We start from the raw sequence: 25,375 nt of genomic DNA, 5'->3' as shown, positions 1-25,375 counted from the left end.
GACCCGATATTTCTTAAAAGTTCAAGTTCTTTTGTTTCTCTCCATGTCCTCAGATGTCCCTTCAACCCTACCCTGTAGTTTTCCTCTCATATCCGCCCTCAGCCTCCGTTGTTTCTGTTGTCACCTGTCCAAGAATCACTCTTAAATCTTGGTCTCCACTTCAGACAACAGTATCTGTAACTGGAGCCTGTCCTGCAAATGCGAAGGGTTGGAATGCACAGACTCAGAGGGTCACTCGAGGGGAAGTTCATGTCCATCCCCTTTAGGAGTCTGCTGCTGTGATTCAGGCGGTGGTAGAGGTGGAGGCGTGAGGAGTGGTCTGATTCTGGATGTATTTTGAAGATGAGGGAGGGAGGAGAAGTTTTTGTTATTGTTCAGCTTTTGTTTTTTGGGGGGGGGGCGGCTGGACAGAAATCAGGAGGTTGGTTTTAAATATTTTGAATTTGAGATATCTTGTAGACATCCAGGTGGAAATGTTGGACATATGAGTCTGGGGTTGGAGGAAACATCGAGGCTAAAGATAGAGATGTGGGAGTCATCAGTGTACAAGTGGGACTAAGGCCATGAGGCTGTAGAGATCAACTAGGGAGTGAGGGTGGCTAATAGAAATGAGCCACCTGGGTCTGAGCCCTGGGGCTCTGTTTTATTAAAACTAAATTAGAAAAAACAAAAGGAAATATATGCCTAGAGTCTAGTATGTTATAGGCACTCAATAATCGTAGCTTTAATGTTCACCCATCTGTCTTGAGTCTTCAGCCTCAGTCGTTCCCCAAATGTTATTTGTTGTAACTTATCTCCATTCCTTTGGCTTATGCTGATTCTCTTACTTGTGTGTGTGGGGGGCCCCTATCCTCCTTTCCTATGACTCATGCCCTTTCCATCCTTGAACGTTCAGGTCAGGGGTCATCGCCTGGAAACCTTCCCATATCAGTCCTACTTCCTTCCAGGCTGATCTTTCCCCGATTGGGAATGACAACAGAAATGCATTCTGATTTGTGAGTTGCTTTGTACATGCTACGACCTGGTAATCCATTTCAGATTGAATGTTTTGTTCCCGCAGTTGTGCCTGACGGAAAGGATTGTATTTCCCAGAGTGACCCCTAGGAAATGCTTACTCCTGAGACACTGATATGTAAAAAAAAATATAAGAATCTTACCATTTCAGCCTATTATGAGTAACTCTAAATGTCTTGTTAAAAATGTATAAGAAGGAACTGAGTTTATTGCTATTTTTAAAATATTAATTTTTTAGCCTCCTAAGGAAGAATTGTCCCTGGATTTCCTTTTTTTATTTACTTTTTTTCAAGATATACATTCTAACTTCCTCACATTCCTAGATAGTGGGAATCTTGAAATTGTTTCATTTTCCCACTTTTTTTCAATTGAATTATAATGTTCCTCAAAACTGAAAAGACCAGTTATCTAATCTCTTCTCCCACTTCTGGGAACAGAGTTTGAGATCTCTTATCTCCCTGAAGACAAATCTTGTTCCTTTTTTAGCCTCCTATCAAGATGTGAAATGTAAGCTCAGTGTGCCATTACATAATTGATATAATGAAAGTTTGAAAGTTATGTATTAAAAACCTTGGACCTCATTTTATTTAAAATTTTGTTTGTTGAGAATAGTGGTAAACAATGTGATTTAGTTCTTGGTTACTTTGTGGAAGGCACCTACCAGATTGGCGAAGGAGAAAAAGTTCTGTTCTATTTTGAGGATGGCTTTTGGGGTGGATGAAAACCTGCATGAAATAATTGGGTTGCTGAGGGTTTCTTGTCAACGTGCTTCCTTTGCAGGTGGTAGAGGCACAAAAATTCAGCAATTATATTGCCACTTTAATCACAGCTTATGCTTCTCTTAAAGAAAATAATCTGTTATAAAAAAGAGAAGTGAAGTGTAGTCTCATATAATTCTTTCCCTCTTTCTTCCTCCCCTTCTTTCACCCAGCCATGCAAGAACTAGCTCTAAATATTACTTCTTTCCCAGCAGAGGTGGTTACCTTAGAGCATTGTCAAATGGGGGCATGATGGATAAATACTGCCTTTTTGGATTAGGACTACCCTGGAACCCATGCATTTTTGTCTATACAGAAGCCTTCCGTCAGAGCTCTTAGGCTCCCAAATCTGCACACCACACATACATAAACATTTCCCTGTCATTTTTTTCCTCTTCCTCCTCTCTTGTTTCTTTCTGTTTTTTCTCACTGTGATGACATGGGTGAAGTTCTTTGTGGGGGGCATTTGTGGAGGACTAAGATATGGTCTCCATGATTTGTGCTTCCTTTTTTTTTTTTTTTTTTTAGATTTTATTTATTTATTTGTGGGGGCAGAGCAAGGGGGAGAGAGAGAATCTCAAGCAGACTCCCTGCTAAGCATGGAGCCTGAGGTGGGGCTCGATCTCAGGACCCTGAGATCATGATCTGAGCTGAAATCAAGAGTCAGACACTTAACCGACTGAGCCACCCAGGCCCCCCCGATTTATGCTTCTTCATGCAGTCTTGGGTAGATGTTTGTCTTACAGGTTAGCAAACCATGTAAAAGACAGCAGCACAATCTATGGCTCATTTGCACAGGAGAAGCACTCAACACAGGAACCAAGCTTCCCAAAGAAATTTCTTCTCTCTTATCGGAGATATTTTACTTGACATTTAATATGTTGGATAGAAAAGTGACTTCTGAGTCACAGAGCCACAGAAACCAGCAATGTGCTGGTTTGGTTTGTTAGTTACAGATCCTTTGGAACAATGTGTCAGAAGAAAAAAAAAAGCTGTTTCCTCTTCTGCAAAACCATCTGGAAAAATTTGGTCTTTCTTCCTCACTTCTCATCATCTTAGTTTTCTAATTTCTGTGATTTTCATCAAGGGGGAAGAGGTAGATGCATAGTCTAGTCCCTTGATAAAGCCAACTGCCTTAAAAGTCCTTATTCTTTACAAAATACTTGAGGGTAGGTTTGAATGGCTTGTAAAATAGGGCCCAGCAGTAGTTTCCAGCTACTTGGATTTTTGCTGTGTACCTGCATTTCTGTCCTTCAGGGAACAACATTAATCAATCCTCTCACACTGTCCTCAGGAGGCAAAGCATTTTCATTTTAAACAAAGTCGTTGAGGGTAATTGAATGAGCTCTAGCAATATGTGGGTGTGAAATAGCAGTTGCTTGGTTTCAGAAAGAAAAGCAGGTTTTGATTAAAACTTTGATGTGTCTGAGACGTGGAATAGGCCTCTGTACTCCTTCCAAACCCCGCAGTTCCTCAGAGAGCATTCTGTGGGCAAAGGAACTGCTAATGGAGGCTCCATTGTTTTTCAGCAATTGGCAGTGGAGATTTTAGGTTTCTGTGTGCAATTCGTCCAGTCCATTTTCCAAGGAAAAGAAAACGCTATCAGTTTCCTCGAATTGGATTTCCCTTTTCGTCTGTGAAGAGAATCAGAGTTGTGTAGTTAAACTGGAGACTGTCAAGGGTAGTCGGCATTTGGGTTTTTCCATCTGTGCTATGACACCTTTGGAGTCCTTGTGCTTCTAGGGAGTTTGGCTCTTTATTCTGTGATTCATAGAAAGTAACAGGAGCCTGCTTCATGAGACACACACGAAAGAAGGAATCTACTAGCATTGATAAACTTCTTTTAAAAAAAAGCAGCCCTTGAGTTCTCTGGAGACCTCACATGGGTCCCTTTGATGGCCTGTGGAGTTTTCTGCTGAGAGAGGATGGGAAATTCTGCTTTGTAAGAAGCATTTTTATCCTGTTCAAATGCTTGAAACAAAATTGAGCTGTAGGAGTCTCACAGAGTAGGACCATATGTAACTTAAACTAATAGCAAGCTGAGTTGTTAGTGGATGGCTCAGAAGGTAGATTTTGTCCATGAAGAATTTTGTTTGAACCATACAGTGTTTTTAGTATTTGAACGTAAATGTCATTAGATGGGACGTATGGTGTCCAGTGGAATCCAGCTCAGCGCTCTCTCCATTTACTTTGCCTGTCTGATCTCTGAAGGCATTTGAAGTTGCAACCCATTAGCCAGATGTCAAAATTAACAATTGTTTTTCCTAAAAAGTGACAAGCGAGGTCAATGCTGCTAAGCTCGATGGCCCCAGGGCACACAAAAACTAGATGCACAGAAGCCAAAGGTCCTTTTCAGTCATTCCTAGTAAAGAAAGATGAGTTTCTTAAGGCTGGAGTTGGATAATGGGGAGAGTAAGATTGTAGGGGAGTATACTTAGTTAATGTAATGTTCTTTTGGTTGTAAACAAGAAAGAATGGGCTATGATCTAGCTTAAGCAAAAAAAGCCAAAACAAAAAAAAATAAAGAAATTTATTGAGAAAACTTGAGGACTTCTCACTAAATTGGAGGAAGAGTTAAGTGACCATTCTGTGTGGAGAAGGAGCAGGGCTGCTCAGGAAATCCCAGCTCTCCTTGACCTTCTCCCTAGAGTGTGACCATAACAAGACTCCCCTCCCTCAACTCCAGCTTGATGTCTCTAGATACTCACCTTGCATCAGCCAGCTCTAGCCACAGCCAGAAACAGAACCCAGGAGTCCCCTTCCTGTCCCAGAAACCGTTCTTAGAGAAAGGGGAAACCTTCCCTAAGTTACCCCAAGAAGTCAAGTCCTTGGCATTCCTTAACCATTTAGTATAATTATTGTACAGTTTTGCCCCTAGGGTTTTGTTTTTCTCATATTTTATTCTATTATTTTAACTAGTCCAGTTCAGGGATCTTGAACCTGAGCACCTTGAAACGCAATGTAGGTTTTTTGTTAGTTTGTTTTTTAATATGCTAGCATCTGTGTCTCTGTGTGTATTTCTTTATTGGTTAGCTATTCATTTATTGGTTAGCTATATCTCTCTAGATATATTCTTTTTTTTTTTTTTAAGATTTTATTTATTTATTTGACAGAGAGACACAGCGAGAGAGGGAACACAAGCAGGGGGAGTGGGAGAGGGAGAAGCAGGCTTCCTGCTGAGCAGGGAGCCCGATGTGGGACTCGATTCCAGGACCCTGGGATCATGACCTGAGCCGAAGGCAGGCGCTTAACGACTGAGCCACCCAGGCGCCCTAGATATATTCTTATAGATAACCTTATTTTCATGTAGCATTTGGCAATAAGTTGGCATCTTTTCCATATTTCTCATTTTTTTTATTCAGTTGGGTACATGCACACAAGATCTTTGTAGATGCAATATTTTCCTTTTTATTTGTTTAAGTAAGAAGTTATTTGTGAGGACTTTTAGTAGAGAAAGTAAACATAGTCAGTATGCAGCCCATTATCCCAGTTAGGGTTCTCAAGCCAAAGTTAGTCTTATGTTCTTTGATTTTTTCCTGTCAATGCAAAAAAAAAAAAAAAAAAACCTGACAAATTCTTCAGAGCATCTAAATATTTACATCCCTGTTTGCAACTGGCTAGCTTGAGATTCTTTAACATACGATTACTTCTGTATTAGGAGTCTCTTGGTTGCAAGCGACAGAAGTCCACTGAAACTGGTAAAAACGGATTCATTGGAGGAGTACCTGGGTAGATCTGAGGAAGAGCTGCAGAAACCAGAAAGGCTCTGGGAATTTGATTATGGACTGAAATGAGCATCGCAGACCTTAGTTTTTCCTATGACTCATGACCCCATAGGTAGTGGGTATTTATCATTCTTTTTGACCACACCTTTGAATTTCCATCCTGTGTTTGAGGAATTCTCTACCTTTCTAAGAAAAAAAGCCAAAAAATAACTTTCTCACTCTTCCTTGCACCTTGAGCACATTCATGATATACCTGCATGAGAATTTGTTTGGTACCTTAGAGATTCGAAGAAGTCAGTGGCATGAGGACCACAGAGTGGCATAGTGGCCGAGGTTCTAGAGGAGGTATCCGGTGCCCAGGGTGGTGAAATGAGCCATGGTGTCTGTGCCCAGGAGTGGGCCAGTGTAGTCCACAGTGGTGAGTAGGGTGATATTCCTGGCCTTGAGATTCTGTAAGCTAATAAATCTTTAATCAATTCCTTTTCTGCCTAACTAGCCAGAGTGGTTTCTATTGTTTACAACTAAGAACCTTGACAGATCAATAAATTAGAACTGGCAGTTTGGAAGGTTACAACTGTAATTTTCTCTCTTCAATTTTCCTTGGTCTATTTCATTCAGATTTTAGAACATGATGATTGGGGTCCAAGTGAACTATGGGTTGAGGGATCTTTCCCTGACAAGATAATAACATTTAGCTTCAGATACTAAATTACACAGATCTGCTAACTTATCACAAGAGACATCAAGCCCTTTCTCATGCCACCATTTGTCTGGGGTATTGGGCAGGAGGGGCGAGTTTATGCTGTGATCACAAACAGCCTTCACATCTCAGGGCTCATACTAACACCACTGTGTTTCTTGCTCATGCTGTGTATCCATTGCTGGTGGGCCAGGTTGGGGTGACTCCCAGTGCTGTCATTGACTTCTCTCTGGATCCCAGGCTGGTAGCACAGTCCCCATCTGGAAACTTGCCGGTCACCTTGGCAGAGGGGTGAGTGCTCTGGAGGGTCTTGCATGGCATTATGAAATGTCCTGGCTAGAAGCCACACGCAGCACTCCTGCTCACAATTCAGGGGCCAGAGACCCAGTACGGGAGGACAGAGGCCTGCCATGTGCTCAGAAGTCCGAGAGCTGGAAATGCTGGATGACCACCACTTCTGGCCACCACACTATGGTAGCCCTTCAATCATCCGCATCTAAATGGGCATCGTCTAGGTCATGTTTCTCATTTGCTGTTCTGAATGCCTCACTGAATATGCACATTTGACAGTACTGAATAAAGCCCGAGAAGCTCTTTTCAGGGGGCTGGGTCTAAAATGAAGCAGACATCTGAATTTAGCAGAACAGGGAAATAAAACAAGGCTCGATTTATATCTTATAAACAGTGCTGTGGCGTGTCCTGGAGTTTGTTAAATACAGTGCTTCTCATTGACATTGTTTATGTTAGATTCCTCGCACAGAGTAGTGATGGGATGATGGTCTGCAAGTCTTTTTTTTTTCCTGGGAAAAAGAAAAGCAAATTTTGAATAAATAAAGCCATGCATCTAAATGAGCTGAAGGCCTCTGGGGAGATGACTCAAACTCCATGTTTAAATCTATCTTCATGGAGACCACTTACTTTTGGTTGGAGCAAGTTGAAAGACTTGTTCTCAGGACCTGGCCCCAAATCAGAGGCAATACTCATGTTGTATAGTGTTTGCTGCTGTACACAATATGACAGCAAGTGTTTTTAGTTTATTTTTCATCTACTTTGAGTGGAGCACAACAAATCACTCAAAAATCCTAAATAATGATATGCTCTTTGAGCACAGTGATTAGATCACATGTGGAAGGAGGCCTCATCGTCCAGCAGGTTTGGGGGTAGAATATGGGGAAGCCAGTGAAGGTAACACATGAGATCCCTGGGGACCTGTTTATGTGGATTTGCAAATGTCATGAAAATACTTTGTTATGATGCAGCCTCACCTGTGACTAGGGCTCATCTTTTTATACTTGATGTTAGGAGTTTAAATTCTGCTCTGCTACTCACTGGATGTAGCATACCTGGTCTGAACTTTAGTTTTCTCCTCTGTGAAAAGCAGTGGTGCTTAACCCACAGAGTAGTTGTGAAGAGTAAACAAGAGCATGTAGGTGAAAACACCTAGCCTGTGGGAATAGTTCAGTCAGTGAAGATGGTCTCTGTTCAGCCTTGTGTTGCTGGCTGGGAAGCAGGCCCCTGGGCATCAGAAAGCTATAGGCATGTATGTCTGTGGGATATAAAGCCCAATATTCACTGGGATATTGAATATTTCTTTTACTCTTGAAATTTTAAATTTAATTTAATTTTTATTAAGTTTTTGTTTTCATTCCAGTATTGTTAACATACAGTATTACATTAGTTTCAGGTGTGTAATATAGTGATTCAACAATTGCATATATTACTCAGTGCTCATCATGATAAGTGTTCTCCTTAATCCTCATCACCCATTTCCCACATTCTCTCCCCTTCCTCCCCTCTGGTAACCATCTGTTTGTTCTCTATAGTTAAGAGTCTGTTTCTTGGTTTGTCTCTCTCTCTTTTTTCTTTACTCCTTTCTTTTGTTTCTTAAATTCCACATAAAAGTGAAATCATATGGTATTTGTCTTCCTCTGACCGACTTATTTCACTTAGCATAATACACTGTAGCTTTGTCCAGGTTGTGGCAAATGGCAAGATTTCATTCTTTTTTATGGCAGAGTGATATTCCATTGTATATATGTACCACATCTTCTTTATCCATTCATCTATTGATGGACACTGGGGCTACTTCCATAATTTGGCCATTGTAAATAATACTGCAATAAACGTAGGGGGGCATGTATCCCTTTGAGTTCGTGTTTTTGTATTTTTGGGCAAATAGAAGTGTGATTACTAGATCATATAGTGGTTCTATTTTTAACTTTTTAAGGAAACTCCACGCGGTTTTCCACAGTGGCTGCACCAGTTTGCATTCCCACCAGCAGTGCACGAGGATTCCTTTTTCTCTACATCCTTGCCAACACTTGTTTTTTCTTGTGTTTTTGACTTTAGCCATTCTGACAGGTGTGAGGTCACATCTCATTGTGGTTTTGATTTGCATTTCTCTGATGATGAGCGATGTTGAGCATCTTTTCATGTGTCTGTTGGCCATCTATGTGTCTTCTTTGGAGAATTGTCTGTTCCTGTTTTCTGCCCATTTTTAATTGGATTATTTGTTTTTTTGGGTGTTGAACTGTATCAGTACTTTTTTTAAAAAAGATTTTATTCATTTGAGAGAGAGAGAGAGCATAAGCAGAGGGGCAGAGGGAGAAGGAGAAGCAGACTCCCCGCCAAGCAGGGAGCCCGGTGCAAGGCTTGACCCCAAGACCTGAGATTATGACTGGAACTGAAGGCAAACACCCAACCAACTGAGCCCCTGAGGCACCCCATATCAGTTCTTTATATATTTTGGGTACTAACCCTTTATTGGATATGTCATTTGCAAATATCTTCTCCCATTCAGTAGGTTGTCTTTTTGTTTTGTTGATTGTTTCCTTTGCTGCACAGAAGATTTTTATTTTGATGTAGTCCTAATAGTTTATTTTTGCTTTTGTTTCCTTTGCCTCTGGAACATAGTTAGAAAAATGTTGCTATGGCAATGTCAGAGAAATTGATGACTGTGCTCTCTTCTAGGATTTTTATGGTTTTGGGTCTCACATTTAGGTCCTTGATCCATTTTGATTTTATTTTTGTGTTGTTGTAAGAAAGTGGTCCAGTTTCATTCTTTTGCCTGTTGCTGTCCAGTTTTCCCAACATCATTTGTTGAAGAGATTGTCTTTTTCCCATTGCATATTCTTTCCTGCTTTGTCAAAGATTACTTGACCATATAATTGTGGGTTTATTTCTGGGTTTTCTATTCTGTTTTGTTGATCTATATGGTATTTTTGTTGTTGTTGTTCCAGTACCATACTGTAGTTGATTACTACAGCTTTGTAATATAACTTGAAGTCTAGAATTGTGATACTTTCAATTTTGTTTTTCTTTTCCAAGGTTGCTTTGGCTATTTGGGATCTTTTGTGTTTCCATACAAATTTTAGGATTGCTTGTTCTAGTTCTGTGAGAAATGCTGTTGGCATTTTGATAGAGATTACATTAAATATGTAGATTACTTTGGGTAGTATAGACATTTTAACAATATTTGTTCTTCCAACCCATGAACATGGGATGTCTTTCATTTCTTTGTGTCATCTTTAATTTCTTTTTTTTTTAGATTTTATTTTTTACTTGAGAGAGAGAGTGAGAGAGAGAGAATGAGCTGGGGGAGAGGCAGAGAGGCAGACTCCCTGCTGAGCAGGGAGCCCGAGGAAGGGCTCAATCTCAGGACCCTGGGAACATGACCTGAGCCAAAGATAGACGCTTAACCAACTAAGCCACCCAGGTGCCCCTCATCTTTAATTTCTTTTATCAGTGTTTTATAGTTTTCAGAGTATAGGTCTTTCCCATCTTTGGTATTTATTCCTAGGTGTCTTATTATTTTTGGTGCAAATATAAATGGGATTGTTTCCTTAATTTCTTTTTCTGCTGCTTCATTATTAGTGTAGAGAAATGCAACAGATTTCTGCACACGGATTTTGTATCCTGCGACTTTACTGAATTCATTTATCAGTTCAAGTTGTTTTTTGGTAGAGTCTTGGATTTTCTATATATAGTATCATGTCTTCTACAAATAGTGAAAGTTTTACTTCTTCCTTACCAATTTGGATGCCTTTTACTTCTTTTTGTTGTCTGATTGCTGTGGCTGGGATTTCCAGTAGTATGTTGAATAAAAGTGAGAGTGGACATCCTTGTCTTGTTTCTGAACTTAAGGGAAAAGTTCTCAGTTTTTCCCATTGAGTATGATGTTTGCTGTGGATTTTTCATATAAGGCCTGTATTATATTGAGGTATGTTCCCTATAATTCTACTTTGTTGAGGGTTTTTATCATGAATGGATGTTGTACTTTGTCAAATGCTTTTTCTTCATCTATAGAAATGATCATTTTTTTTACCTTTTCTCTTATTGATGTGATGTATCACATTGATTGATTTGCAAACATTGAACCATGCTTGCATCCCAGGAATAAATCCCACTTGATGGTGGTGAATCATTTTCTTTAATGTATTGTTGAGTTTGGTTTGCTAGTATTTTGTTGAGGATTTTTGCATGTATGTTCATCAGAGATATTGGCCTGTAGTTCTCTTTTTTTGTGGTGTCTTTATCTGTTTTTGGTATCAGGGTAATGCTGTCCTCATAGAATGGATTTGGAAATTTTCCTTCCTTTTGTATTTTTTGGAATCATTTGGGAAGAATAGGTATTAACTCTTCTTTACATGTTTGGTAGAATTCACCTGTGAAGCCATCTGGTCGTGGACTTTTGTTTGTTGGGAGTTTTTGATTACTGATTCAATTCCATTGCTGGTAATTGGTCTGTTCAAATTTTCTATTTCTTCCTGCTTCAGTTTTGATAGGTTCTATGTTTCTAGGAATTTATCCATTTCTTCTAGGTTGTCCAATTTGTTGGTATATAATTTTTCATAATATTCTCTTATAATTGTTTGTATTTCTGTGGTGTTGGTTGCTTTTTCTCCTCCTTCATTAGTGATTTTATTTATTTGAGTCCTCTCTCTTTTTTTTTTCTTGATGAGTATGGCTAGGGGTTTCTCAATTTTGTTGATTTTTCAAAGAACCAGCTCCTGGTTTCATTGATCTGTTTTACTGGTTTTTGTTTGTTTGTTTTTAGATTCTATACCATTTATTTCTGCTCTTATCTTTATTATTTCCTTCCTTCTGCTGGTTTTGAGTTTTGTTTGTTCTTCTTTTTCTAGCTCCTTTAAAGATGTAAGGTTAGGTTGCTTATTTGAGATTTTTCTGAGGGTTGAAAGTGAGGGGATGGAGAAACATTTATCATGCAAATGGATGTCAAAAGAAAGCCAGGGTAGCAATACTTATATTGGACAAAATAGAGTTTGAAACAAAGACTGTAACAAGAGACAAAGAAGGAAACTATATAATAAGGGGGATAATCCAACAAGAAGCTATAACAATTGTAAATATTTATGTACCCAACATGGGAGCACCCAAATACATAAAACAACAGTTAATAAAAAACAAAGGAACTAATTGATAGTAATACAATAATAGTAGGGGACTTTAGCACCCCACTTATGTCAATGGACAGATGATCCAAACAGAAAATCAACAAAGAAACTAGCTTTGAATGACACACTGGACCAGATGGATTTAAGGGATATATTCAGAACATTCCTTCCTAAAACAGCAGAATACACATTCTTTTCAAGTGTACATAGAACATTCTTCAGAATAGATCACACATTAGGCCACAAAACAAGTCTTAACAAATTCAAAAAGATTGATGTCATACTATGCATATTTTCTGATCACAACACTATGAAACTGGAAATCAACCATAAGAAAAAATCTGGCAAGACCACAAATACATGGAGGTTAAACAACATGCTACTAAACAACAAATGGGTCCAACCAAAAAATCAAAGAAGAAATAAAAAATTACATGGAAACAAATGAAAATGAAAACATAATGGTCCAAAATCTTTGGGATGCAGCAAAAACAGTTCTAAGAGGGAAGTTTATAGCAATATTCTTGAAATTTAAAGCATATATAATATTCTCAGCCATATATATATATAGAGAGAGAGAGCTGGAATATATATATATATATATTTAAGATCTTAAATAAAAGCTTACAGTAACAGATAAGTTTTTGTTAGAATTTTTATTATTTTTTATTTATTTATTTAGTATTTTATTCTTTTTTTAAGATTCTTTAAATGTTTAAGTACTCTCTACACCTAATGTGGGGCTCGAACTCATGAACCCTGAGGTCAAGAGTCTCAGACTCCACCAACTGAAGGGCACTAGGTGCCCTTCTTTTTCTTTTATTCCTGTTTGCAGTTTCATTCCCTGTGAAGGTGGGGCACTCATATGTCTGGCTCACCACTGTGTCCGCCATGACTCTGATAGTACCAGCACATAGTAGGTGCTCAATAAATACCAGTTGAATGATTTTAATCATTGCAGTGGTAGACCTCTGTGTTTGAGGAACATCTGAATCTTTCAAGAGTTACTCCAGAGGCCCTTCCAGGTGTCTGATTTCCAAATCAGGGTATTCCACTACAAACTTGGAACAGAGCACCCAGCATTGACTTTGCTTCAGACATTGGTGATGACAGAACAGAGGTCACAAGCCATATCCAGCCTGTACCTGTTTTTGTATGGCCCATGAGCTAAGAGTGATTTTTACAAATGAACAATTTGCAACTGACTTGATGTTAGGATTTAAACCCCAGTGAAGCAAAAAACTATCCAAAAAAATTCCATTCTTCTCATTAGTAGATCTATATGATAAAAAATTGTGCACAATTGTTATATTTTGAGTTTCATCAGTAAAAATGTTGTGGAAGCTGTGAATTGTGTAAGACTGATGAATCACAGACTTGTACCTCTGAAACAAATAATACATTATATGTTAAAAAAAAAAAGATAGTAGGAAGGGAAAAATGAAGGGGGGGAAATCAGAGGGGGAGACGAACCATTAGAGACTATGGACTCTGAGAAACAAACTGAGCGTTCTAGAGGGGGCTGGGGATGGATTAGCTTGGTGATGGGTATTAAAGAGGGCACATACTGAATGGAGCACTGGGTGTTATATGCAAACAATGAATCATGGAACACTACATCTAAAACTAATGATGTAATGTATGGTGATTAACATAATAAAATAAAATTTAAAAAAAAATGGGAAGCTGGGAACGTGCGTGCCTGAAAAAAAAATGTTGTGGAAGTTTGTTTTTTTCTCTTGTTATGTAAGTACATGCTTAATATCCTTGATACTGCTTCTTGGCTCACAGTCTAAAGTATTTACTATCTGGCTTGTTATAGAAAACCTTTGCCGACCCCTGCTATGGAAGTGGGCTCAAGACCACTTAACTATGACCTCCACATGGGGGTAACCACGACCTTCATGAGAAGAATGGTCTTGCCTTCCAATAGGGACACTGAGAAAAAACCTTTGGTCCTCTCTGACCATTCATAGGAATGTCATCATAAAGTCTTCAGGGTCTTTGTTTTAAGGCCATTGCCATGCAGTGAACGTTAAAGTGAGTTAAATCTTGGCGTTTGTTTGCTACTGCCGGTGACCCACCTTTTCTAACACAAGTCTGTTTTTGGGGCAGACTATATTATGACAGTCAGCTGACCCCATCTTTTCCAGTTTCTGGGGTCCTGGCCCTTAATACTTAAGATGGCTTGAGCCATGTGCTATGCGAGGTCCAGTACTTTTCCTGCCCTCTAATGTTCTGGTGACGTCTGAGGCTCACATTTGTAGGTCACTCTCTCTGAATTCCTACTTAGTGCTCCACCTCAGGCCACTGCTTTCTCCTGTCTGCTCTGCCCATTTCTTTACTCCCCCAGCGTGACACCAACACAGGCCTTGCTGAAGGTCTCAGAGCAATAGTGAGAGATACCAATGCAGTTCAAAACAGAAATCAACTTAAAATTGATTACTTACAGTGTTCTTGGCTGTTGAAGATTTCCTACTGGCTGTATTTTCTTCTTAGACTCATGCACCATTGAGCCTGCCTTCTCTTGTCTATACTTCAATTCCTTTCTTCTGTTTTCAAGGCTTTAAGCCCCCGCTGCCCACTCTATTCTCTTGAGCTTCCAGCAAATTCCAGATACATGTCATTTTCTTACTCAGGCAATTTATCTTCTTCTGTTTTCCTCTCTCCTTCCAGGCCTGGCCTAGAGATGAATTATGCCACCCTGGTAGGAAGGCAAAATCGGCTGCAATCAGCGTTTGTTTTAAAAAATCATGTTTCTCCATCCTCTTGACTGTTACACAATCCATATTATGTGCTCAGCACAGTGCCTTGGATATAGTAAGCACTCATTACATGTTGGTTGTTCTTATTATTAGGAGAATCGTGCCAGTTTCGGTCCAGCGTTGGTCCCCTCAACCTAACTATGGCTACTGCTTTTTTTCTTTTTTTTTTTATGGGGTGGGGAAATGCATTATTAGGGCATTTGGGGAGCAGCAATGTATTGCTTCATGCAGAACCTCCTCTTTCCTTCATGCATGTCTTCATTTCCTCCTGTGACTTTTGGGATCCCTGGCGAACTCTATTGCCTTCTGTCTGTCATGGAAATGAGTTCACACAGAGGCTGCTGATGTGAACAGTAGGGTTCAAGAGTTCCTGAAAATAACCCGGCAATTGCATTCTTTGGTATATACCCAAGAGAACTGAAAACAGACGTTCACACAAAACATGTACACAAATGTTTAGAGCAGCATTATTCAGAATAGCCAGAAGTGGGAAGCAACCCAAATGTCCATCAGCTGATGAATGGATACACAAAATGTGGTATATCCATATGACAAAATCTTATTTATGTTATTGTATAATATAAAAAAGAAAGAAGTTCTGATATATGCTGCAACGTGGATGAACTTTGAAAACATTATGCTCAGTGAAACTAAACAGTCACAAAATGTGACATATTACATCACTCCATTTTAATGGAATAACCACAGTGGGCAAATTTATAGTGACAGGAAGTAGATTAGTGGTTGTCAGAGGCTGGGGGTGGGCAGAGGGGATGGAGAATGACTGCTCCTGGGAATGGAGTTTCTTTTTGATGGGATGAAAATATTTTGGAATTAAATAGTGGTGATGGTTGTACAATCTGTATATATAAAAAAAACCACTCAATTGTTTAAAATGGCAACTTTTATAGTATGTGACTTACATCTCAGTTAAAAATAATGCCCAGAAGTCCATGGAATTTATGACCAGTGTAAACTACATGCTTTTCTCTGTTCAGATAAAGATATATTAACCGTGGGAGACTCCTGGAACCCCCTCCTGATGGTGCTTTTTAACGGGGATGGGTGTGTTTAGCAGAAATGTGGAATCCATGTGTTTGCTTCTCTAGAGCATTTGTATTAAAGGGAACAGCAATTATACCAATACCTTCCTTTTTTAAAAATTATTTTATTTTATTTTAAGTAGGCTCCATGCCCAATGTGGGGCTTGAACTCACAACCCTGAGATCAGGAGTCGCATGCTCCACCGACTGAGCCAACCGGGCGCCCCCGATACCTTACTTTTAAACAACTCTTCCCACGCTTACAAAAGCTCGCTGTGTCAGTGTCCTAAGTGGTTCTCATAACAGTCTTATGAGTGAGATGGTTGTTATTTTCATTCCACCAAGAGGGACCCTATTAAATAGCTGGTTCAAAGTAAATAGAGATTATAACCCAGGTTGGCTGAAGTCAGATTTAATATTGTTTCTACTCTGTACTATGCTAGCATCCATGTTGAAGTCTGGATCTCAGGAAAATATGTTGGATTACTGTAGATTTTAGCCTTGATATTAAGGCTTTTTAGATCTTTTCCAAGTCAAATAATCTATTTTAAAGGTTAATTTTAGCTATTTTTGTCAAGTTGGAATTTCAAGCATGCTTCGCTGTGCTTAAGAACAAATTTGAACTGATTGTATAATTATGATAGGGAATGTTCTTCTGAAAAGTGAATATTCATTTCGTACAGAAGTAGTAAAAGAAAATGGCTTATTTACCTAATGTGCACTAAGAGGACATTAACCTCCATCAGGAGCAGACGGCTACCCCACTTTTGGAACCTAAGTGTTTGACTTCATTTGGGTACCCTGGATACAGAGAATTGTTTTGGAAAATCTGAACGCCTAGGCCTTACTCCTGGAGAGGGAATGTTCTTATTTATAAATCCGAACCACTAGCATAGATGGGAGCCTCTTTAACACACACAACATTGTATGTATCCTTCCTTGTTATGGTGATATGTTGAGTCAAGGAACAGGAAAAAAAGAGTACTATCTCGATGTATAATTTTGTTTTTAAAAAATATAGGCAAGTGAGGATGCAGATAATTAAAATAAAGGCACATAGGTTTGGTCAAGTCATTAGCTTAATAGGAAAAACAGATCAAAAGTGCTCTTAAGGTTTTTATTAAAAATTTTTATTTATTTATTTATTTATTTATTTATTTATTTATTTATTAAAAGATTTTATTTATTTGACAGAGAGGGACACAGCGAGAGATGGAACACAAGCAGGGGGAGTGAGAGAGGGAGAAGCAGGCTTCCCGTGGAGCAGGGAGCCCGATGTGGGGCTCGATCTCAGGACCCTGGGACCATGACCTGAGCCGAAAGCAGACGCTTAACGACTGAGCCACCCAGGCGCCCCCCTCCCCCAATTTTTTTTTTTAAAGAACAAAACCATATAAGAATGGGAGAGGTGGGTAAGGGAGGTTGGAAATTTAATTTTCTGTGTCTTTTATTTGAGGAGTTTTTAGATTATAGTTATTTTGAAACCAAAATTTTTCAATTTAAAAATAGAAGTGGAGAAATAGCAGATTGGAGTTTGGTGGAAAAAAATTAGAGAGAGAAGGAGAGTACAACAAGGAGGCTCTGTGCAGGGAATTCTTATGTTCAGTTTCTTCCTGAATTTCCTGTGGACTGTGTAGACAGGAGGTTCAAAATTTGATGAAAACAACTCGATGGAAGATAAGGGACAGGCATTCTAGAATAGTGAACCTCTGTTTGCATACACATTTGTTTGCGGTTGATTTCAGGGGGAGCGCGGGCCTCACGGAGCCCTAAATTCTTAATCTGGGAGTGGATCAGAATCAGTCATAGGAGTTTGCAGAATACAGATACCTCTGCCTTAGCTACCCCGGGCCTCCTGCGAAGGACCCCTCCCTCTCTCAGGGAGGCGTGAGTGCTGGGGTAAGACTTGTCCACTGTGATTGGGATGGCTGATTCCTAAACGTGGTGTAGAAGCTTAGGCAACTAGTGTTCACCGTTAACTGAGAGCTGCCCCAGTGTGATGGGTTTTGTTTCTTGGAATCACCTCACTGCTGGCTGGGCTGAGCCCTCAGGAGATGGAGCTGGGAGTCCAGCCCAACAGCTGGTTGAGTCCGGACCACACCAGGCCTGGCCTGGTGGGAGATGGGATACTGAGGTGTACAATCCTACTGATGGCCAGTTCGGCCCTCCTTGGGCTCCTGAAGCTGTACCTTGGAGAAGAGCCATGTTTTGTTTTCACAATAGTAGCCAATGGCTCCTCTCTGCTCTTGATTTTTATGCTACTTCATTTGTAAATAAGTGCTCATTTTATGTCATAAAAACGTTGAATGTTAAAAAAATATTTTTAAAGGCAGACAACTTCATGGCTTCTTGAGAAACAGACATAATGGAAGTTATGGTCATCTCTTCCACGCTTCTGCTTATCCACAGTCCTACTCTATGTATTTTTCCAGCTACACACTGACATTAGTCTAGCATCTTTCTAAGTTGATTGGTAGTAATAAGGCACTGTCTCTGTGCGCTTGTGGAATCTCTACAACCATTTAATTAGCAAGGTGAGTAGAAGCCTCTAATGGAAAGTCACCAGTTGGCAGTCATTGGTCAGTTAGGTAGAAGGTAGTTAAAGCAGTGATTAACAAAAAGTATACACACTGTCTGTTTTAACTCAAAACCTGCATGTACATTCGTTTGCCAGTCTTTTGTTGTGAGTATGGCCCCTGGCTGGAGTTCTGGTCTTTCTTGCAAAACACCCTTCTCAGCTACATCACTCATTTCCAATTTTGGTTTCTTCAAAGTAGAGCAAGAACTTAACACTTGTGAAGCAACCCACATGCAGAACACCTTTAGAATTCAGTGATTTTGTTCTTCTATCTTACAGTGACTTCACTCATACCTCATGTAGCAGCATTTAAAAATAGCGCCTAACTTTTACTGACTTGGTTTTCTTTATGTGCACAGATTTCATCAGTTTACCTAAACTTCAATTAAATTATAGGATTTCAATAACTCGTACAACTGATAGAAACTGGTTTGGGAACAAACCAAATGACTCCTGGGGAAAATATAACTAAACTAGTAGCAGCACCAGAGCACAGATAGAGAGGATGCTGAGGGTCAGCTGATCTGACAGGTTGGTTTGGTAGAGAGGTTAAGAGTGCTTCTGCTATAATATATGTTGAAGGAGATAAAAATTGTGCACCATGTTTTATGGTATGTTGGAGTTACTTTATTTGTAAAACAAATTCCTACAAGGAGGAATGCATTTATTTACCTGTAAGAGAGTATACACAGCATAGTTGTGGCAGGTAGAATGTTGGGAACTAGATCAGGGCGGTTACGATCAGAAGGTGCATCCCTGCAAGGCTTTGTGGGATCAGCCCTTACGACACGCGGAGTTTTCACCTCTATGCCAACAATTAATTGTTCTGCGTTTAACAAATCAAATTTATAGTGGCAAGTATTTATAGTTTCAAGGTTACATGCCAACCCTCTTTGGAATAATGAAAACAAACTTTCAGTATAGTAGAAAAGCTCTGTGCTCTTCTTAACAAATAGGTTTGGCTAAAACCTAACTTGGTGATTTCAAGGTATAGAATATGTACAGGTCTAGCTTAGATTTTATAACTATGTAAATAGTTATTACCCTGTTTATCTATCAAACATTTAAGGTTGGGGCACCAGGATGGCTCAGTTGATTAAGCATCTGCCTTCAGCTCAGGTCATGATCTCAGGTCCTGGGATCGAGCCCCACAGCAGGCTCCCTGCTCAGTGGGGAGTCTTCTCCCTCTCCCTCTGCCCCCCTATTCCGCTCATGCTCTCTCTCTTTCTAATAAATAAATAAAATCTTTAAAAAAAACATTTAAGGTAGATAATAACTTATTTCCATCTAAATAAATAAATAGTATTTATATTTAGCTGGATTAAGGTATTACTATAAAGCCCAGCTAGTGCATTTCCCTATTTTCATCCAAAGTAATAAAAAATTTGTCCTTAGTCCCAAGAAATATATCATGTTCTTCCCTTCACATTTAAATCAATGTGAAAATGTCCCTTGGAATCATTTCTGTGGTGGATTGTAAAAGAAGTAAGACACCTTGTGTTCTCACAGGTTTGTAGTCCGATTAGAGAAACCAGACCAACATACTTGAAACAGATTACACCAAACATTTGATTAAGTATAAAATGAGAAGTACAAGCAATAATTCTTGTTGAAGAAACTGTTTTGCATAGTTTATTTTGCACATAGTAAAGGCTTGAGTGGTTAGGAAATTTGGGGGAAGTATGTGGGACTAAATAAGTGGAATTTGAACTGATTAGTGAATAAAGGAAAGAATTGTGGGTAGGACAAAAAAGGTATGTTCAGGACAGGAGGCATTTAGGGAACAGACCAGAGAGTAGGGTTTGTTTTGTAATCCAGGAAGGTCCTATAAGATCCTAAGAAGGTCCTTATGGTCTTTATCTGAGCATCTCCTAACTTCCCTGAGTCTTGGCAGCGAATTGTCTTTGATTCCATGTCTTTTCTTTCCTTATTTCCCTGAGAGTGTCCATAAAACCAACGATCTCTTCTAGCCTACCATTCAATCTCTGATGTTGTGGCATTGGGAGGATTCAGTGGGGATGGGTACATAACAATGATAACCATCTTTTACCCAGTGCCTTTTAGGTTCCTGTATCAGTCAGGACAGGATAGGGTATGCTGCAGTAACAAACATCCTCAAAATTTCAGTGGATTAAAATAACATATAATATCTATATTAACAGGAAAACTAGGTATGGGGAGGAGAGAACTCTGAGACCTGGGATGGCAGCACGGAGTAGCAGAGCAAGTATCGGACTGGTGGCCTAGAGGCCTAGCTCTGAGCCAGCCCACCTCCTCCTACCTATGTAACATTGGTATGCCATTGCATCTCTCCAAGCTTGATTTTTGTCACTTATAATATAAAGGAGTTGCTCTAGCTCATCCTTGAGTTCTCTTATTTATTTATTTATTTATTTATTTATTTATTTATTTTTATTTTATTTTTTTAAGTTCTCTTTGAATACAGTGATTCTCTACAAGGATGAAACAGGTAAAATTTAAAGCTAGAAGAGTTTCTGTCTTCTGGATTCTATAACATGTTTGTTTGTAAGCTCTTTCAGGTTGTTTGTTTTTCTTTAACATAAGGACCGTTAGTCCTCTTTTCTCAGACCATTAAGACACATGGTCAAAATTTTCATCAGCTTAGATCTGCTATATTTATTTGCACAATTTGTCCCCTTTACTCTTGTTATTTCCAGTCTGAAGTGAGAAAAGGTGACTGGGCCAGGGTTGGCTGCCACTTTGACAGTTTCACTTCTAACCTCAGGGATTCGCACTCTCATTCATCAGAGAGCTCTGAGTCCAGAGAGTTCCACGGTGGCAAACCCAATAATGATTGACCTCTGAAAAGGTCTGCTTCTTTCAGCAATTCTTCATGTTCCTGAAAAGGGCCGCTTAGTGATAAAAGATTGTAGATCTTTCCTTCCATTTAGGTTTGAAGCTTAAGTGCTTTTGGTTCCAGAGTTGTCCAGCGAGCTTGCTCTGCCTTGTTTTATACTCTGGCAGCTTCCCACAGATGACAAAGAAACATTTATTGGGATGCTTCTACTTGTCAGGCGCTATAACTTACAGTGCATTCAGACTGAAGAATGTTCTGTAAGTATAGAATCATGAGAGGAATGTCTCAGAACTGGAGTCTTATCTCTAATTGTCAGTAGGATTCACTCAGGGTACCTCATGCTATATCACAATCAAAAGGGCCAGAGAGTGGCAATATGGACACTTTTAAAAGAGTTAACAATGAATGAAAATATACTGAAAACTGAGACATACATACACACACACACACACACACACACACACGTAATTGTGTGCGACTGATGGCTTATATTCAATGGGAGGTGATAGCCTCATCAGGACACTGATGATGCCCTTGAGCCATGTGGTAAATGGTGGGTGGTTTGGCTGGCATCCTGGGCTCTGCTGTGCTGTTTTCCTTCTACCTGCCCTGGGCTGTCCTACTCACGGCAGAACACCTTATGTCTTGCTTGTTTATGTCCTTTCTCAAAGGAGACTATTCAAGCACCATCCAGAGTCTACCACTGATTTCAAGGGAAGGTCTTGCTCCCCACCTATGTGCTGTGCCACACGACGCTGCTGTTCCACGTGTCAGCCTTTCGGGTGGCTGCAGGGTGCTGAAGATCTGTGATTCAGCTGCTCGGGTGTGGCCTCTGGGATGCATCCTTTCTGCCATGATCCCTCTTCCCCCGCACTTGGTGACTCTGGGTGACGCATTTTTAATTCTCTTTGGTAATGAAAATCACATCTTGTTTAGACTCTAGAACTAAAACACTTTCCCTGTAAAACGGTTGAGCAGCACTGAGCTTTACCATTGACAGACTTTCTGTGTTTCTGTGCAACATTGTGCCACAGAGCCTCTCTGAGGCTGAGAGGCTAATGGGGCATCTGCATGGATGTGACTGGCGGTTTTGGGATCACAGTGAGGGAGCCCATGGGGAGACTTGTGGTTTGGCCTGAGGCTTGAGGACTGAGGTGAGCTGAGAGCCACCAAAGAGGCCTTGGGCATCCCTTATGGACAACCCTGATTTCCAGGTGACCTTGTGGGGAGGATGGAGATGGCTGTGCAAGGATTGGGGGCACATCGCCTCTTTCCTCTCATAACCCCCATTCCCCTCTTCCCTTCTCAATTCCTTTCCCTCCATCCTAGTGGTTTTCCTGTCCTCCACCCCCCGCAACCTCTGCTAACTCTACTTCTCCTTTGGCCTTGGCAGCTACTCAGGATGCAAGGATCCTTGAAATGGGTTTATGGGGGTGCTGCAGAACTTCCATCCTGAGGCTGATGATTCAGGAACTGGTAAATGTTTGGGGGAGATGTTTTCTAACTGGAGCAAGTCCATGAGCTCTTAGCAGATTGATGTTGATTCAGATGATGTTAAGCTTCTAGGATTTTGAATTCCAGAAAGTCTGGGTCCCCTATGTGATTTGAATAGGGTGTGCACATATGTGGAAGTGTGCGTTTATATATGTGTATGTGTGTGTGTGAGAGAGAGAGAGAGAGAAAGAGAGACAGAGGTAGTGAGTGAAAGAGAAGATCCTGAAAAATGTGATTCGTGTTGTTTCTAAGTTCCTATTTGCTTTCTTAGGCAAACTTTCTTATATAATCTTACTTTCATAAGACAAATGAAACTCCTTCCTCCTTTCCTGGTTGATGTGATACCACAGTGAGAAACATGATTTGACATTTGAGTTCCTACTATGTATGCAGATGCTATATAGTTTCGACATCATGGAAACAAATGAGAACCTTTGTATTGCATTGGGTCTATCCAGGAATTTGGCTTCTCTTTCTACTGTCTATGATAAAAACCTAAAATACATTATGTTTTATTCTTTTAGCCATTCCCTTGTGCATTCCAATCTCATGCAGACTTGAACTATTTTGACATACACAGAAAAACGTGGGGAATTTAAAGATGTCAGTTGAAGAACAAAACCCAGCTCAAATTTGTTTGTCATGTCTTTCCAACTTACCGGGATAACTTAGAGATTAAATCAAGAGCTGAGCATCTATTCTTTCTTGTCCTTAATTCCTTCCTAAAAGTTCAGGGCCTGCTTGAATTATAGTGCATTTTTTCTTGTCAGAGCTGATCTGATTTCTGGTTCCCTTGCCTCCTGGCCTACACTCTGTGTAATGATGCAGAGGCGGCAGATTGATGGGCAAAGGATTCAAAATGCTGCTCTGGATTTGGGCTTCAGCATGTGTGCTGTCTGTTGCCAGAGGCATTTAGCAGATGGACTTGGAGAGGTGGGACTGGGCCTTCACAGGGACGGGACCTCATGGTAAGAGGCCCCTGTGGGATGGACTCTGCTTTTCCCACCTTGCCATTCGGACTCTGGCCTACTACTGAGGCCATCACAAGATTAATAGACTCTGCTTTTGTTGTGTTTAGTTTTGAATAATTTGAGTGTGATGTGTCTGGACATGGGTTTCTTTGAGTCTGTTTGGGGCTTGCCAAGCTTCTTAAGTCTTTAGGTTTATAACTCTTGTCAAATTTGGGCCTCTTTCAGCCATTGTATCTTTAAATAGAATATATATCTATATTTAGATATCTATATCTAGATATATATGCATATATATCTAGATATATCTCTCTCTATATATTTTTTTCCCCTGCACTGCATTTTTTCTCTTCCTCCTCTGACATTCCAGTGACTAGAAGCTGGACTTCTTGATATTGCCTTACAGTTCCCTGAGGCTCTTTTCACTTCTTCTTCTTTTTTTTTTTTTTTCCCCTAATCATTTTTTTCTCTCTGTTGTTCAGATTGGATACTCTCTGTAGATCTATCTTCAAGTTCACAGACTGTTTCTTGTGTCCTATCCATTTTGCGGCTGAGTCCATTCGCTGAGATTTTTGTTTGGGTTATTGCATTTTTCAGTTCTAAAATGTCCTTTTGGCTCTTTATATCTCCCGTTTCTTTGCTGAGACTTTCTATTTGTCCGCTCGTTTCAAGATGTACGCTCTTATTTCTTGGAGTATTTCTATAATAGTTGCTTTTAAGTTTTTGTCAAATAATTCCAACATCTATGTTATGCCTGCATTGGCATCTGCTGATTGTCTTTTCCCCCACACCAATTGGGATGTTCCTGATTCTCCATGTGCTGAGTAGTTTTGGGTTATATCCTGGACATTTTGTATATTATATTATGAGTCTGAGTCATGTTTAAATACTATAGATAAGGTTGATATATTTGTTTTCCCAGACAGTCTGGTTGGATCCAGGCCTCAAATTTCAGCCAGCCTTCTGGGGATTGTGATTTCAATATCAGTCCTGTTTTTAAAGCCTTCGCGATGTTTTTTTTTTTTTTTTCCAATCTGTCCCACATGCATGCCACCCAGTGTCCAGTCTGGGACCCTGCAAAGGTCTGTCACCTGGGTTCCCAGAGCCTTTGATATGCTAACTGGGGTCAGATCCATGCTCCTACATTTCAGGGGTGAGCCCCGGACTTCATAAACCACTTTATGGGGTTGCCTTCCTTTTCCACGATTTCCTCAGTATTACCCAGTTCCCTGTGGTTTCTGAACCTCTGGCCGGAAAGGTTGGGCTTTTGTTACCTCTGCTGTGCCTGGTGTTTTACTACATACTTCTGGTAACTGTGCCTGAGTCTAAGGCCAAGGTGTGGGAGAAGGAGAGAGAAAATACCGGGGACTCACCCCATCCTCTTGGGGTCACAGCCACAGATCGAAGAGTAAGCTTCCCTTTCCTCAGAGTTTTAGGTGCCTGTGGCTCTCCGCTTGGCTTCTACCACTGCAGTGGGATTGCCCAGGAGCTGGGATGCTAGAATGGCAAAAAGGAAGAAAAAAGACAGGACAAGATGGGGGATTTTCCCCACTCTCTCTGAGCATTAGGAGACCCCTTCCCTGCTGGAGCCTGAATGAGGGGGCTTCTCCTGACGCTTGTGGTCTGTGCCGATGCCCACTTCTAGTATGTGGCTGCCTTGAGGAGGGGCCAGGAGAGAGGGCCCCAGAAGAAAAAGCAATGGTGACCTCACTGCACGTTCTGAATTCTGGTCTTCTTCTTCACTCTGCCTGCTGGTATTTACTTTTCGCATTCCTCAAATCACTGCTCCATACGTTCTGGCCAGGTTTTATTGCTGCATTCAGTATAAGACACAGGGTGGGGGGTGTGCTTACCCATCTTTATCCAGAACTGAAACTGAGATTCTTTTTTTTTTTTTTTTAAGATTTTATTTATTTATTTGACAGAGAGAGACACAGTGTAAGAGGGAACACAAGTAGGGGGAGTGGGAGAGGGAGAAGCAGGCTTCCTGCGGAGCAGGGAGCCCGATGCGGGGCTCAATCCCTGGACCCTGGGATAATGACCTGAGCCGAAGACAGACGCTTAACGACTGAGCCACCCAGGCGCTCCATGAGATTCT

At 40.3% G+C, this 25,375-nt stretch overlaps 1 protein-coding gene and 1 non-coding gene across 2 annotated transcripts in view; one reads left to right on the top strand and one right to left on the bottom strand.

The window, feature by feature from the left end:
• METTL24 (methyltransferase like 24) overlaps window positions 1-25,375 on the top strand; it is a 95,926-nt gene that overhangs the window by 2,170 nt on the left and 68,381 nt on the right. The gene's annotated exons all lie outside the window — the stretch shown is intronic.
• TRNAR-CCU (transfer RNA arginine (anticodon CCU)) lies at window positions 15,569-15,641 on the bottom strand. Its single transcript has one exon. It is a non-coding gene; the product is annotated as a tRNA-Arg (tRNA).

This window comes from Callorhinus ursinus, unplaced genomic scaffold (assembly GCF_003265705.2).
Source record: "Callorhinus ursinus isolate GAN/ISIS: 27379988/994484 unplaced genomic scaffold, GSC_fseal_2.0 scaffold6, whole genome shotgun sequence".
NCBI classification, from domain to species: domain Eukaryota; kingdom Metazoa; phylum Chordata; class Mammalia; order Carnivora; family Otariidae; genus Callorhinus; species Callorhinus ursinus.
Note: the sequence above shows the minus strand (reverse complement) of the source record. Positions and strands in the feature narration are given on the sequence as shown.